Raw genomic sequence first — 14,092 nt, 5'->3', positions numbered from 1 at the left:
AAAAAAGTACTTTTTAGTGGCTAAGAAAATTATACAAACAAATGTATGCCAAGATAATGTTAGAAACATACCACCTCTCATGTGTCAGGCACTTCTATTGATTTAATCCATACAACAATCTTTACAGATAGGTATTATTAAATGCATTTTCAAATAAGGCAATTGAAGTCTGGAGGGATTAAGAAACTTGCCCAATTTCACAAGCTAACAAGTAGAGCTTTTGATGTTCGGCCTGACACCAAAGTCTGTATCCTATCATCAAATGCAGAGTAAAAGAAACTTGAAAAGTGAATGGCACAGAGCTATAGGAGTAACTTGTTTGGGGGACTCAGAAAAGGCTTCATGCAATAAATTACATTTAAATACTTGAAGAATGAATCTGATTCCAACAGACAGCTGCAAGAGGATCTTGCAAGCTGGGGGCTCTCCAGGAACGGGCAGGAAAAAGGAACTTGAGGAAAACTGATCTGTGCCGTTTGACTAAGTCTTAAAAGCACCAAGAGAAAGGTAGTATAGAAATCCATTGAAAACAGTCTATTTTAAAAGGCAGTAGTGAATTTCTGAAGACTTAAGAGAAGGAAAATCATATTAAAGAAGCCTCTTTCCCAAGGTTAATTTGGCAGCAGTATAGTGAATGCTGAAGGCATGCAGGAAAGGAGATACTTCAGTCTAAGAAGTAATAAAGCCCAGAAGTAGGTCGGTGGTCAACTACAGCATAAAGCAGGGAATAAATGAGGAAATATTCAGAGACACAGCAGTTCAGCTCAGTTCAGTTCAGTTGCTCAGTCGTCCCCAACTCTTTGCGACCCCATGAACTGCAGCACATCAGGCCTCCCTGTCCATCACCAACTCCCGGAGTCCATCCAAACCCATGTCCATCGAGTTGATGATGCCATCCAACCATCTCATCCTCTGTCGTCCCCTTATCCTCCTGCCCTCAATCTTTCTCAGCATCAGAGTCTTTTCAAATGAGTCAGCTCTTCGCATCAGGTAGCCAAAGTATTGGACAAAGTATTGGACAGCTTCAACATCAGTCCTTCCAATGAACACCCAGGACTGATCTCCTTTAGGATGGACTGTTTGGATCTCCTTGCAGTCCAAGGGACTCTCAAGAGTCTTCTCCAACACCATAGTTCAGAAGTATCAATCCTTCAGTGCTCAGCTTTCTTCATAGTCCAACTCTCACATCCATACATGACCACTGGAAAAACCATAGCCTTGACTAGATGGACCTTTCTTGACAAAGTAATGTCTCTGTTTTTTAATATGCTGTCTAGGTTGGTCATAACTTTCCTTCCAAGGAGTAAGCGTCTTTTAATTTCGTGGCTGCAATCACCATCTGCAGTGATTTTAGAGCCGAGAAAAATAAAGTCTGCCACTGTTTCCCCATCTATTTGCCATGAAGTGACGGGATCGGATGCCATGATCTTAGTTTTCTGAATGTTGAGCTTTAAGCCAACTTTTTGTCTCTCCTCTTTCACTTTCATCAAGAGGCTCTTTGGTTCTTCTTCAATTTCTACCATAAAGGTGGGTCATCTGCATATCTGAGGTTATTGATATTTCTCCTGCCAATCTTGATTCCAGCTTGTGCTTCATCCAGCCCAGCGTTTCTCATGATGTACTCTGCATATAAGTTAAATAAGCAGGGTGACAATATACAGCCTTGATGTACTCCTTTTCCTATTTGGAACCAGTCTGTTGTTCCATGTCTAGTTCTAACTGTTGCTTCCTGACCTGCATATCGGTTTCTCAAGAGGCAGGTTAGATGGTCCAGTATGCCCATCTCTTTCAGAATTTTCCACAGTTTATTGTGATCCACACAGTCAAAAGCTTTGGCATAGTCAATAAAGCAGAAATAGATGTTTTTCAGGAACTCTCTTACTTTTTCCATGATCCAGTGGATGTTGACAATTTGATCTCTGGTTCCTTGCCTTTTTTAAAACCAGCTTGAAAAAAAAATAAATAAAATAAAACCAGCTTGAACATCTGGAAGTTCACAGTTCACATATTGCTGAAGCCTGGCTTGGAGAATTTTAAGCATTACTTTACTAGCGTGTGAGGTGAGTGCAATTGTGCAATAGTTTGAGCATTCTTTGGCATTGCCTTTCTTTGGGACTGGGATGAAAACTGACCTTTTCCAGTCCTCTGGCCACTGCTGAGTTTTCCAAATTTGCTGGCATATTGAGTGCAGCACTTTCACAGCATCATCTTTCAGGATTTGAAATAGCTCAACTGGAATTCCATCACCTCCACTAGCTTTGTTCATAGTGATGCTTCCTAAGGCCCACTTGACTTCACATTCCAGGATGTCTGGCTCTAGGTCAGTGATCACACCGTTGTGATTATCTGGGTCATGAAGATCTTTTTTGAACAGTTCTTCTGTGTATTCTTGCCACCTCTTCTTAATATCTTCTGCTTCTGTTAGGTCCCTACCATTTCTGTCCTTTATCGAGCCCATCTTTGCATGAAATGTTCCCTTGGAATCTCTAATATTCTTGAAGACACAGCAGAGTCCAAACAAAAGCTTTTATTTGCTTATTTGTTGAAGGAAAGGTGCCATTAAGATATGAAGAGACTGTCTATGTGAAATAGGTTACTTCATGAAGCAAGATGTGAGAGGATAAGCAATTAAGAAGATAGATGGAGGAATTCGTTTTCAAAAAGAGAAAGGACGCTTCTTTCTCAGACAGGAATAAAGGAAATGGAGGTGGAGATATTTTGAGGCAAGGAAAAAGAAAGTTGAGGTGGTAGCCTAATTTAATGCCATTTGCAGCAACATGGATGGACCTAGAGATTGTCACACTGAGTGAACTAAGCCAGAAAGAAGAGAAATATCACATGACATCATCTCTTATACGTGAAATCTAGTAAGAGATGATACAAATGAACTTGATACAAATAAAACATGGACTCACAGACTTAAAGAAGAAACTTATGGTTGCCCGTGGGGAAGGATGCAGGGAAGGGATAGTTGGGGAATTGGGGATGGACATGTTCACACTGCTATATTTAAAATGAAAAAACCAACAGGTCCTACTGTATAGCACAGGGAACTCTGCTCAATGTTATGTGGCAGCCTGGATCGGAGGAAAGTTTGGGGGAAAATGGATACAAATATATGTTTATACTTGTATAAACATATACTTTTTTATATATACTGAGTCCCTTTGTTGTTCACCTGAAACTCACAACATTGTTAATCTGTTATACTCCAATATAAAACAAAGTTTAAAAAGAATAAAAGAAAGAAAGGGGTCCCCAAAGCAAAGAAGATTTGAAATAGCATTTTACATATAACCTCCTTTCACTTCTCACAACATTTTTTATTTTATCACTCTGCACATTAGCCCTTGTCTTTCAGATAAAAATGGATTACTCAGCTTGCCTTCAGAGCTCTACAATATCCTAACCCCGGGGAACCAATCAAATGTTATCTCTTATTAAGTGCCTGTCACCAAAATACACTAACCCAACCAAGCAGGTCTGTTCATTGTCTTTAAACTGATCTGGATAACTTTTAATCCAAACCTCCATTCTTTTCTCCCTACCCAAACTGCTATTTTCCCTTCTTTCATGTTTGTGTAAGTCTCATTCACTCTTCAAGGCTATATTCAATAGCAGGCCTTTCGATTGGCTTTCCCTGATGGCTTCAAATCCTGCTGGATCTTTATAATTCTGCAAATAAAACTCTACTGGTAATGTGTCATTAATTTTAGCAGTTAATTACATATCATCTTCTGCTTTTACTGAACTCATACTTGTGTGTGTTTTAGTTCCAGAAAAACATCTATTTCTGCTTTATTGACTATGCCAAAGCCTTTGACTGTGTGGATCACAATAAACTGTGGAAAATTCTGAAAGAGATAGGAAAACCAGACCACCTGACCTGCCTCTTGAGAAACCTACATGCAGGTCAGGAAGCAACAATTAGAACTGGACATGGAACAACAGACTGGTTCCAAATAGGAAAAGGAGTACATCAAGGCTGTATATTGTCACCCTGCTTATTTAACTTATATGCAGAGTACATCATGAGAAATGCTGGGCTGGATGAAGCACAGGCTGGAATCAAGATTGGCGGGAGAAATATCAATAACCTCAGATATGCAGATGACATCACCCTTATGGCAGAAAGTGAAGAAGAACTAAAGAGCCTCTTGATGAAAATGAAAAGAGGAGAGTGAAAAAGTTGGCTTAAAGCTCAACATTCAGAAAACTAAGATCATGGCATCTGATCCCGTCACTTCATGGCAAATAGATGGGGAAACAGTGGCAGACTTTATTTTTCTCGGCTCTAAAATCACTGCAGATGGTGATTGCAGCCACGAAATTAAAAGATGCTTACTCTTTGGAAGGAAAGTTATGACCAACCTAGACAGCATATTAAAAAGCAGAGACATTGTCAACAAAGGTCTGTCTAGTCAAGGCTATGGTTTTTCCAGTGGTCAAGTATTGATGTGAGAGTTGGACTGTGAAGAAAGCTGAGTGCTGAAGAATTTATGCTTTGAACTGTGGTGTTGGAAAAGACTCTTGAGAGTCCCTTGGACTACAAGGAGATCCAACCAGTCCATCCTAAAGGAGATCAGTCCTGGGTGTTCATTGGAAGGACTGATGTTGAAGCTGAAACTCCAATACTTTGGCTACCTGATGCGAAGAGCTGACTCATTTGAAAAGACCCTGATGCTGGGAAAGATTGAGGGCAGGAGGAGAAGGGGACAACAGAAGATGAGATGGTTGGATGGCATCACCAACTCTATGGACATGAGTTTGGGTAAACTCTGGGAGTCGGTGATGGACAGGGAGGCCTGGCGTGCTGCAGTTCATGGGGTCACAAAGAGTTGGGGACGACTGAGCAACTGAACTGAACTGAACTGTGTGTGTTTTGGCTGTGATGAAGAACTGCATAGAGATTATGAACTGTATTTTTTAAAAATCCTTTTCAAAGGCCAAGTAATGTTTTGCAATTTTTCCCCCCACAGAAAGTGATTTGTTGGATTTAGAACAAAATAAGATGCTCTGAGAACTATTTTTTAGCAAAGAAAATACTTTTAGAACTTTAAAACTTTTTAGAACTTTTCTAAAACACTGCTTTTGTCTGATGTTAAAGTAGGCTCTTCAGTGTGGAAAACTCTCCAGAGGTCAGTGCCTGGGCTGGATGGCACAGCTCACAACAGTATCATCTGTGAAACCTTCACCAGAATCAAGATAGTAAACACATACATCATTCCAAAGAACTTCTTTGTGTTCCATTTAAATCCCTCCTCTTACTCTTCCTCAGGTAACCACCGATCAGCTTTCCATCACTTTAGATAAATTTGCATTTTCTGTAATTTTATATACATCTCTTATATGTGGAATCTAGAAAAAATGTTACAGATGAACTTATTTGCAGAGCAGAAATAGAGATACAGATGTAGAGAACAAACTTATGGATACCAAGAGGAGAAGAGGGGGTGGTGGGGTGAATTGGAAGATTGAGATTGACATACATACCTTATTGATACTATATATAAAATAGATAGGGATTCCCAGGTGGTGCCAGTGGTAAAGAACCCATCTGCTGATACTGGAGACACAAGAGATAGGGGTTTGATCCCTGGGTCAGGAAGATAGTCTGGAGAAGGGCATGGCAACCCACTCCAAGTATTCTTGCCTAGAGAATCCTATGGCCAGAGGAGCCCGGCAGGCTACAGTCCATAGGTAGCCTGGACTGTAGCCTACAGTCCCAAGAGTCAAACGCGACTGAAGTGACTTAGCACGCATGTACAAAAAATAGATAACTAAGGAGAAACTACTGTATAGCACAGGGAACTCTACTCAGTGCTCTGATGTGACCTAAATGGGAAGGAAATCCAAAAAAGAGGGGATGTATGTATGCATATAGCTGATTCACTTTGCTGTACAGCAGAAACTAACACAGCATTGTAAAACAACCATACTCCAATAAAAATTAATTTAAAAATAAGTGAAATCATATGTTATGTATCCTTTTTGTCTGTCTTCCTTAACTCAGGATAATTATTTTGAGCAGGTCTGGCTTTACAGACATGTGGCTGGTGCAGTCCTATAGGATCTTGTACTTAAAAGGGCTTGGCACTTGTTTTAATGCTCTGCTGTCACTGTTTTGAAATCCTTAATAATATATGAACAAAGGAATCCATATTTTCATTTTGCTCTGTGTTCCACCAATTATGTAGCTGTGTCCACCAATTATGAATTAGAGATTCATCCATGTGGCAGTGTGTATCAGTAATTTACTCTCTTTTATTGCTGAGAAGCATTCTATTGCATGGATATACCACAGTTTGTTTATCTGTTTACCACATAGTTTATCTACTCATGTTTACATATTTGGTTTTTTTTTTTCCTCCCAGTTACAAATAAAGCAACTATGAACATTTGTTGACAAGTCTTTGTACAGAGACACACTTTCATTTTTCTTAGGTAAATACTTAGGAGTGGAATGACTGGGTCGCATGGTTGATATTTGTCTAATTTTCAGAGAAAGTGCTAAAGTGTTTTCCAAAGGGGTTGTACCATTTTACGTTCCCACCAGCACATTGGAGGAGTTTCAATGGGCCTACATCCCAGCCAACACTTGGTATGGTTAGAAATTTTACATATTTTGATTCATTCTGCCCTGAAACTTTGAGCCACCTTCGTAACTGTAGTTATCTCTTTTGGAAATCTGTAGCTTATTTTAACATGCATGAAAGCCTCTGAAAAGTCTTTGACTGGTAAATGCTGGGGAGGAGCAGATTTCTCGGGGATGTCTTTATTTTCTAACATCCTTCATGATACACCAGATGCAAACTATGTCAGCAGAATCACCATAAACCCCGACCAGCTGATGAGTGTTGCTAATCCAGTTACCCAGTCATTAGCAATTATTAGGCTAAAGAAAATTTATAATCTTTATAATAAGAAAGGAGTCAAAGTGGAAGTCAGGAATTGAGTGACAATAAGAAATTACATTAATAGAAATAGAGCTATTCAAGTGAACTATTTCTGTCTTGAGCTTTAGAATTTTGTGCTGTTGAAGGAATTTGCCTTTTCTTCTTATCTAATTTATAGGTATAGAGTAGGCCATAATACGGGAATTCCCTGGCGGTCCAGTGTTAGGACTTGTCACTTTCATTTCTGTGGGCCCAGGTTTCATCCATGATCAGAGAACTAAGATCCTGCAAGCTGTGAGGCCTATATATATTTTTGTTTTAAAGAGAATTGGCCATAATATTATTCTCTTAATATGTGTAGCATCTGTAGTGATGTCACTTCTTTAATTCCTGAAACTGGTAATTTGTATCTTTTACCTATTTCCCTTGTCAATCTGACTATAGTTTTATCAATTTTATTTATCTCCTCAAAAAATGAACTTTAAGTGTGGTTTCTGCTATTGTTTCTCTGTTTCCTTTTTCATTGCTTTCCTCTCTGATGTTTAATACTTCCTTTCTTCTGCTTTCTTTGGGTTTCATTTGCAGTTTTTTCTAGATCCTTAGAAAGAAATCAAGATCATTGATTTGAGAACTTTCCTCTTTTTCAGTATATATGCTATATGCTGTGCTGTGCTTAGTCACTCAGTTGTGTCTGATTCTTTGCGACCCCATGCACTGTAGCCCACCAGGCTCCTCTGTCCATGGGCATTCTCCAAGCAAGAATAGTGGAGTGGGTTGCCACGCTCTCCTCCAAGGGATCTTCCCAACCCAGGGATTGAATCTAGGTCTCCCACATTGCAGGTGAATTCTTTACCATCTGAGTCACTAGGGAAGCCCGAGAAGACTGGAGTGGGTAGCCTATCCCTTTTCCAAGGGGTCTTCCCAACCCAGGAATCAAACCAGGGTATCCTGCATTGTAGGTGGATTCTTTACCAGCTGAGCTACCAGGGAAGCCCATATATGCTATATTATATTATAAATATCCCTCTAAGTACTGCTATAATTGCTTCCCATAAATTTTATTTTATATTTTCAGTATCAGCCCATTCTCAATACATCCTATTTTTCACTTTATTTCTCCTCTAACCAATGGGTTATTTAGAAGTGTTACTTAGTTTCAAAATATTTGGGGACTTTTAAATATCCTTCTGTAATTTATTTTTAATTTAATTCATTTGCACTCAGAGAACATACTCTTTGCCAACAAAGGTCTGACTAGTCAAGGCTATAGTTTTTCCAGTAGTCATGAATGGATGGGAGAGTTGAACTATAAAGAAAGCTGAGTGCTGAAGAACAGATACTTTTGAACTGTGGTATTGGAGAAGACTCTTGAGAGTCCCTTGGACTGCAAGGAGATCCAAATCAGTCCTGAATATTCTTTGGTTGGACTGATGCTGAAGCGGAACTCCAACACTTTGGCCACCTGATGTGAAGAACTGACTCATTGGAAAAGACCCTGATGCTGGGAAAGAGTGAAGGCAGGAGAAGGGGACAACAGAGGATGAGATGGTTAGATGGCATCACCGACTCAATGGACATGAGTTTGAGTAGACTCTGGGAATTGGCAATGGACAGGGAGGCCTGGCGTGTTGCAGTCCATGGGGTCGCAAAGAGTTGGACACGACCAAGCTGAACTGAACATACTCTGTATGACTTGACTCCTTTTAAATTTATCAAGATTTGTTTTATGGCATGGAATATTCTCTATCTTGGTAAATATGTCATGTATTTGAAAAGACTATGTAATCAGCTTTGATCAGATGTATCAGTTTCATTTAAGTCAAGTTTGACGATAGTATTCAAGTCTTCTACTATTGAGATGGGGAATTGAAATTTCCAAGTATAATCATTTAGCCTAGTTTTCAGTTGTTTCAGGCAAAATGGTAAATCCAGTCTCTGTTATTCCATCTTGGCTAACGGCAAAGTCTGAAAAGTATATTCCTTTTTCTTCTTGACTTTAGCACTGCTGCTGCTGCTAAGTCACTTCAGTCATGTCCAACTCTGTATGACTCCATAGACAGCAGCCCACCAGGCTCCCCCGTCCCTGGGATTCTCCAGGCAAGAACACTGGAGTGGGTTGCCATTGCCTTCTCCAATGCATGAAAGCGAAAAGTGAAAGTGAAGTCACTCAGTCATGTCCGACCCTCAGCGACCCCATGGACTGCAGCCTACCAGGCTCCTCCGTCCATGGGATTTTCCAGGCAAGAGTATTGGTGGGGTGCCATTGCCTTCTCCGTGACTTTAGCACCAAGATTGTCATTAAATAGTAGCATAAAAATGGGCATTCTTCTGTTGCTTCTTACTGTAGAAAAATCATTCTCTTTCACCATTGAGTAAGATGTTAGGTCTAAGTTTTTTGGAGATGACTTCTTTCAGGTTGAAAAAGGTTTCTTTTACTCTTTGTTGTTTTTATCACAAAGGTTTTGAATTATGTCAAATAGTATTTTTCTGTGGCTATTGAAATTTTCATATGGTTTTTCTCTTACATACTGTTAGCATGGTGAACTATGTTGACTGATCTTCAAATACTAAAGTAACTTTATACTCCTGGGATACACTACTTGGTCATGATGTATTCTCTTCATATTCCTATAAATTTCTTTTTTTAAAGGATTGTTATAGTTCTATTAATAAAGGTATTATTTAATATAATTTTATATTTTAAAATATTATATTTTAATAATAATTTTGATAATTATAACATCTGATTTTGGTGTCAGGATGCTTTCGGTCTCATACAATAATTAGGAAATTGTTCTCATCTGGTGTATTTTCTAAAAGATTTTGTAAATGTTTGATATTATTTCTTCCTTAGAAGTTTGATAGAATTAACAATTGAACTAATGGGCCTAGAGATTTTTGTAGAATGTAATTAAGAATTTAATTTCTGCTACTGATATATATATGGGTTTCTCTGGTGGCTCAGAAGGTAAAAAAAATCCACCTGCAATGTGGAAGACCTGGGTTTGATCCCTGGGTTGGGAAGATCACCTGGAGAAGGGTATGGCAACCCACTCCAGTATTCTTGCCTGGAGAATCCCCATGGACAGAGGAGCTGAATGGACTACAGTCCATGGAGTCGCAAACAGTTATGATTGAGTGACTAAGCACACACATTGATATATATATAAAATATAAATAATATGTATAATATAAATATATATATATATATATATATATATATCAATGTGTGTGATGCTTACTCCTTGGAAGACAAGTTATGACCAACCTAGACAGTATATTAAAAAGCAGAGACATTACTTTGCCAACAAAGGTCCATCTGGTCAAGGCTATGGTTTTTCCAGTAGTCATGTATGGGTGTGGGAGTTGGACTGTAAAGAAAGCTGAGAGCTGAAGAATTGATGCTTTTGAGCTGTGGTCTTGGAGAAGACTCTTGAGAGTCCCTTGGACTGTGAGGAGATCCAACCAGTCCATCCTAAAGGAAATCAGTCCTGAATATTCTTTGGAAGGACTGATGCTGAAGCTGAAACTCCCAATACTTTGGCCATCTGATGCGAAGAACTCATTGGAAAAGACCCTGATGCTGGGAAAAATTGAAAGCGGGAGGAGAAGGGGATGACAGAGGATGAGATGGTTAGATGGCATCACTGCCTCAATAGACATGAGTTTGAGTAGACCCCGGGAGTTGGTGATGGACAGGGAGGCCTGGTGTGTTGCAGTCCATGGGGTCACAAAGAGTTGGACACGACTGAGTGACTGAACTGAACTGATGTTATCAAATTTATCAGCCTAAAGATTCTTAAAAGAATATTCCTTTATGAATGTTTTGTGTAATGTTTTAATTACAGGATCTATAGTCATGCTTCTTCTTTAATTGTTGATACTGGTAATTTGTTTCCTCTTATTAAACTTTCGATCTAGGTAGAGTGCTATCAATTTTGACTTTTAAGAAGGTTGAATTTTGATTTTATTGATTTTGTGTTTTATTGATTTCTGGTTTTATTTCCCTTTTCTACTTGAATTCTTTTTCTATTTTCTTAAGGTAGGCTTAGCTCATTGATGTTAGAGTTTCTTTTCTAATATCTAATGCTTAAAGTATTTCCTCTAAGTATTACTTTAATTGCATCTCACAAATGTTGATTGGTTGTTTTCACTTTCACCTAGTTCAAAATAGTCTCTGATTTTCCTTTGACTCAGATTATTTAGAACTGTATTGTTTAATCTTTACATAAATTGAAAATTTTCAGATAGCTTTCTGTTACCTTTATAAGGTAATTGTTTTAGTCAAGAAAACAATCAACTTAATTTTATCCTTTAAACTGTTTTGAGTCGTTATACAGCCAGCATATTGTCTGTCTTTGTTACCGTTCTTGTCTACTTGACAAGAATGTTTGTCTTGGAGTGTTTGGGTGGGGCCATCACAAATGTCAATTTGGTCAAGCTGGTTGAGAGAGTTCTTTGTTTTCTATGTAATTACTAATTTTCTATTTGTTCTATCTTTGCCTGAGAGAGGAGTATTAAAATAGATAACAAAACTCTGGACATATCTATTTCTTCTGTCAGTTCTGTAAATCTTGCTTCCTCTTTTTTCAGTTCAGTCTTTAGGTTAAACACATTGGATATTACTATGTCTTCTAGTGAATTTATGCCTGTATCTTTGTAAAGTGTCGTTCATTACCCCATATGGTAATTTTGGGGTTTTCCCTCCCTGGGCATAATCAGAAACTGACACTAGACAGAAGGCTGTGGCAATCATAGGGCTCATTGCTTGTTTTTTTTTCTCCTTAGGATCACACACTGCTGTTTCAGGTCTGCAATCACTTGTTTCATATATTTTGTCCAGTGTTTTACTTGGTTATGGTGAAAAGGTAAGGCCAGAGCCTGTTACTCCCTCATGGCTGCTAATGGCAGTGTGCCAATTTAATCATGACTTATTTTATTTACTCCATTTAACAAATGTTTATGGAACACCTATTGTTGAAAGCCTGGGAACCCAGAGATAAAGGAGTCACAGGCCAATGCTATGGAAACAAGTAAAAAGTTGCAATAGTGTGGCAGCTTTCAAATATGGCCCCCAAATTCTTTAATACTCTTTCCATGGAGAGGTGGGTTTTATTTCCTTTCCCCTTGAGTGTAGATGCTGCAATTGCTTGTTCAGTGGAATATGACAGAAGCACTGCTATGCCCACTTTCTAGTTCAGGTCTTGAGAAACTGGGAGTTTCATTTTCCTGCCTCTTACAATGCTCAGTCCAACGTGCTGACACACGGGAGGTCCCCTGCAGGTGTTCCGGCCAACAGCGCCAATGACCCAGCCAATTGCCAGCGTCAACCACCAGTCATGTAAGTGTGCAAGCTTTCAAAAGACCGTAGTCCCGGTGAATGATCCCAGCCTTGAGCCCCTCTTACTGACCTTGTATGGAAGACAGGCAAGCTATGCCCACAGAGTTCTGTCCAAATTTTTTATTTGCAAGCAAAAGAAATGATTGTTATCCTAGGTCAGAAGCTTTGGGGTGATTTTTATGTAGTAAAAGATACTTAATATAATACCATTAAGTGCTACTATAGAAATGGTCAATAATCAACTAACTAACAAATACTTACTATGTGCCTATTACAGTTCAGAATTGGAATTTGAGTGGAGATTGAGAGAAGGTATAGAATCAGAGCAGGAGAGTAGAAAGAATTGCTTGTTTGAAGACATGCAAAGTATGGGGGAATCTGAAAGACTAAAGTAGAGGGTCTGAGAGACTAGTTTAAAAAAAAAATGAGATTTTCAGGGGCCAGTTCTATAAGGAGGTAATACTAAGGAATTAGGACTTAATTATTTATTTAATGATGCATTCCCCATCAGCTACTCTATAAAAGACCTTTAATCTCTGTTTTTCCAGCATCTAGTATGGTACTTGGTACACATAGGAGTTAATAAATATTTATTAAATGACTGACTGAAGAACCATGTGATAACTTTAAAGGAATAACATAATCAGATTTTTGTTTTAGAAAAATTATTCCAGCAGGGGTATGGAGAAACGTAAGTGTATTTACTCAGCTGTTATAAGAAAATATCTTAGGCTAGGGGCTTAAACAAAGAGATTTTTAAAAACAGTTGTGGAGACTGAAAATCTGAGATCAGGGTACCAGCATGATCAGGTTCTGGGGAGCACTCTCTTTCTGGCTTGCAGATACAGCTGCCTTCTCACTGCGTCCTCACATGGCAGAGGAGACGAGAGAGAGTAAGCTCCCTGGTGTCTGTTCTTATAATGACACTAATCTGACCACGAGGGCCCCACCTTCATGTCCTCATATAAATGTAATTACCTAATTATCTACCCAGAGAAGGAAATGGCAACCCAATCCAGTATTCTTGCCTAGAGAATCCTGTAGACAGAGGAGGCTGGTGGGCTGCTGTCTATGGGGTTGCACAGAGTCGGACACAACTGAAACGACTTAGCATGCATGCATGCACTGGAGAAGGAAATGGCAACCCACTCCAGTATTCTTGCCTGGAGAATCCCAGGGACAGAGGAGCTTGGTGGGTTGCCGTCTATGGGGTTACACAGAGTCGGACACGACTGAAGTGATTTAGCAGCAGCAGCAGCAATTATCTACCAAAGGCTCATCTTTAAATGTTATCACATTGGTAGTTAAGACTTCAACATATGAATTTTGTGGGGACATGATTCAGTCCACAGCAGTAGGAAAGGAGAAAAACATAGCAGGAGATAAATGTAATAAATCATCTAAAAGATGATAGGAGTGTGAACTAAAGTAGTGTTAGTAAGGTTCCTGGGATATTTCTTTTTTAAAACCTTAAAATTACAGATTTTTCCTGGAGTAACTCTATTTGCATGGAGGTGTCTTCTTTTTTTTTTTCAAAATCAAACCAAACAAGAAAAAGGGAATAATATATCAAAATTAACCACAGAATCTAGTAAACATAAACATATATTACAGAAACACTTGAATGTTTCGTCTGGTGCCCAGTCCTGTCTGACTCTTTGTGACCCCATGGACTGTAGCCCACCAACCTCCTTTGTCCATGGGATTTTCCAGGCAAGAATACCGGAGTTATCCAGGGTATCTTCCTGACCCAGGGATTAAACCTGCGTCTCCTGTGTCTCCTGCATTGCAGGTAGATTCTTCACTGCTGAGCCACCAGGGAAGCCCCTGAATGTGTCACTGCTGCTGCTGCTGC

The 14,092-nt window shown here is 39.1% G+C and overlaps 1 long non-coding RNA gene across 1 annotated transcript in view; it reads left to right on the top strand.

Moving 5' to 3' along the window:
• The window catches only part of LOC112578830, a 19,203-nt gene extending 5,111 nt beyond the window's left edge, over positions 1-14,092 (top strand). The window contains exons 2-4 of the long non-coding RNA XR_003103255.2: positions 11,685-11,764; positions 12,093-12,237; positions 14,030-14,092. This is a non-coding gene — a long non-coding RNA (uncharacterized LOC112578830). The remainder of the gene's footprint in view (positions 1-11,684; positions 11,765-12,092; positions 12,238-14,029) is intronic.

The sequence above is a fragment of the Bubalus bubalis genome, chromosome 14 (genome assembly GCF_019923935.1).
Source record: "Bubalus bubalis isolate 160015118507 breed Murrah chromosome 14, NDDB_SH_1, whole genome shotgun sequence".
Classification (NCBI taxonomy): Eukaryota; Metazoa; Chordata; class Mammalia; order Artiodactyla; family Bovidae; genus Bubalus; species Bubalus bubalis.
This window is presented reverse-complemented; position numbering and strand designations above follow the sequence as displayed.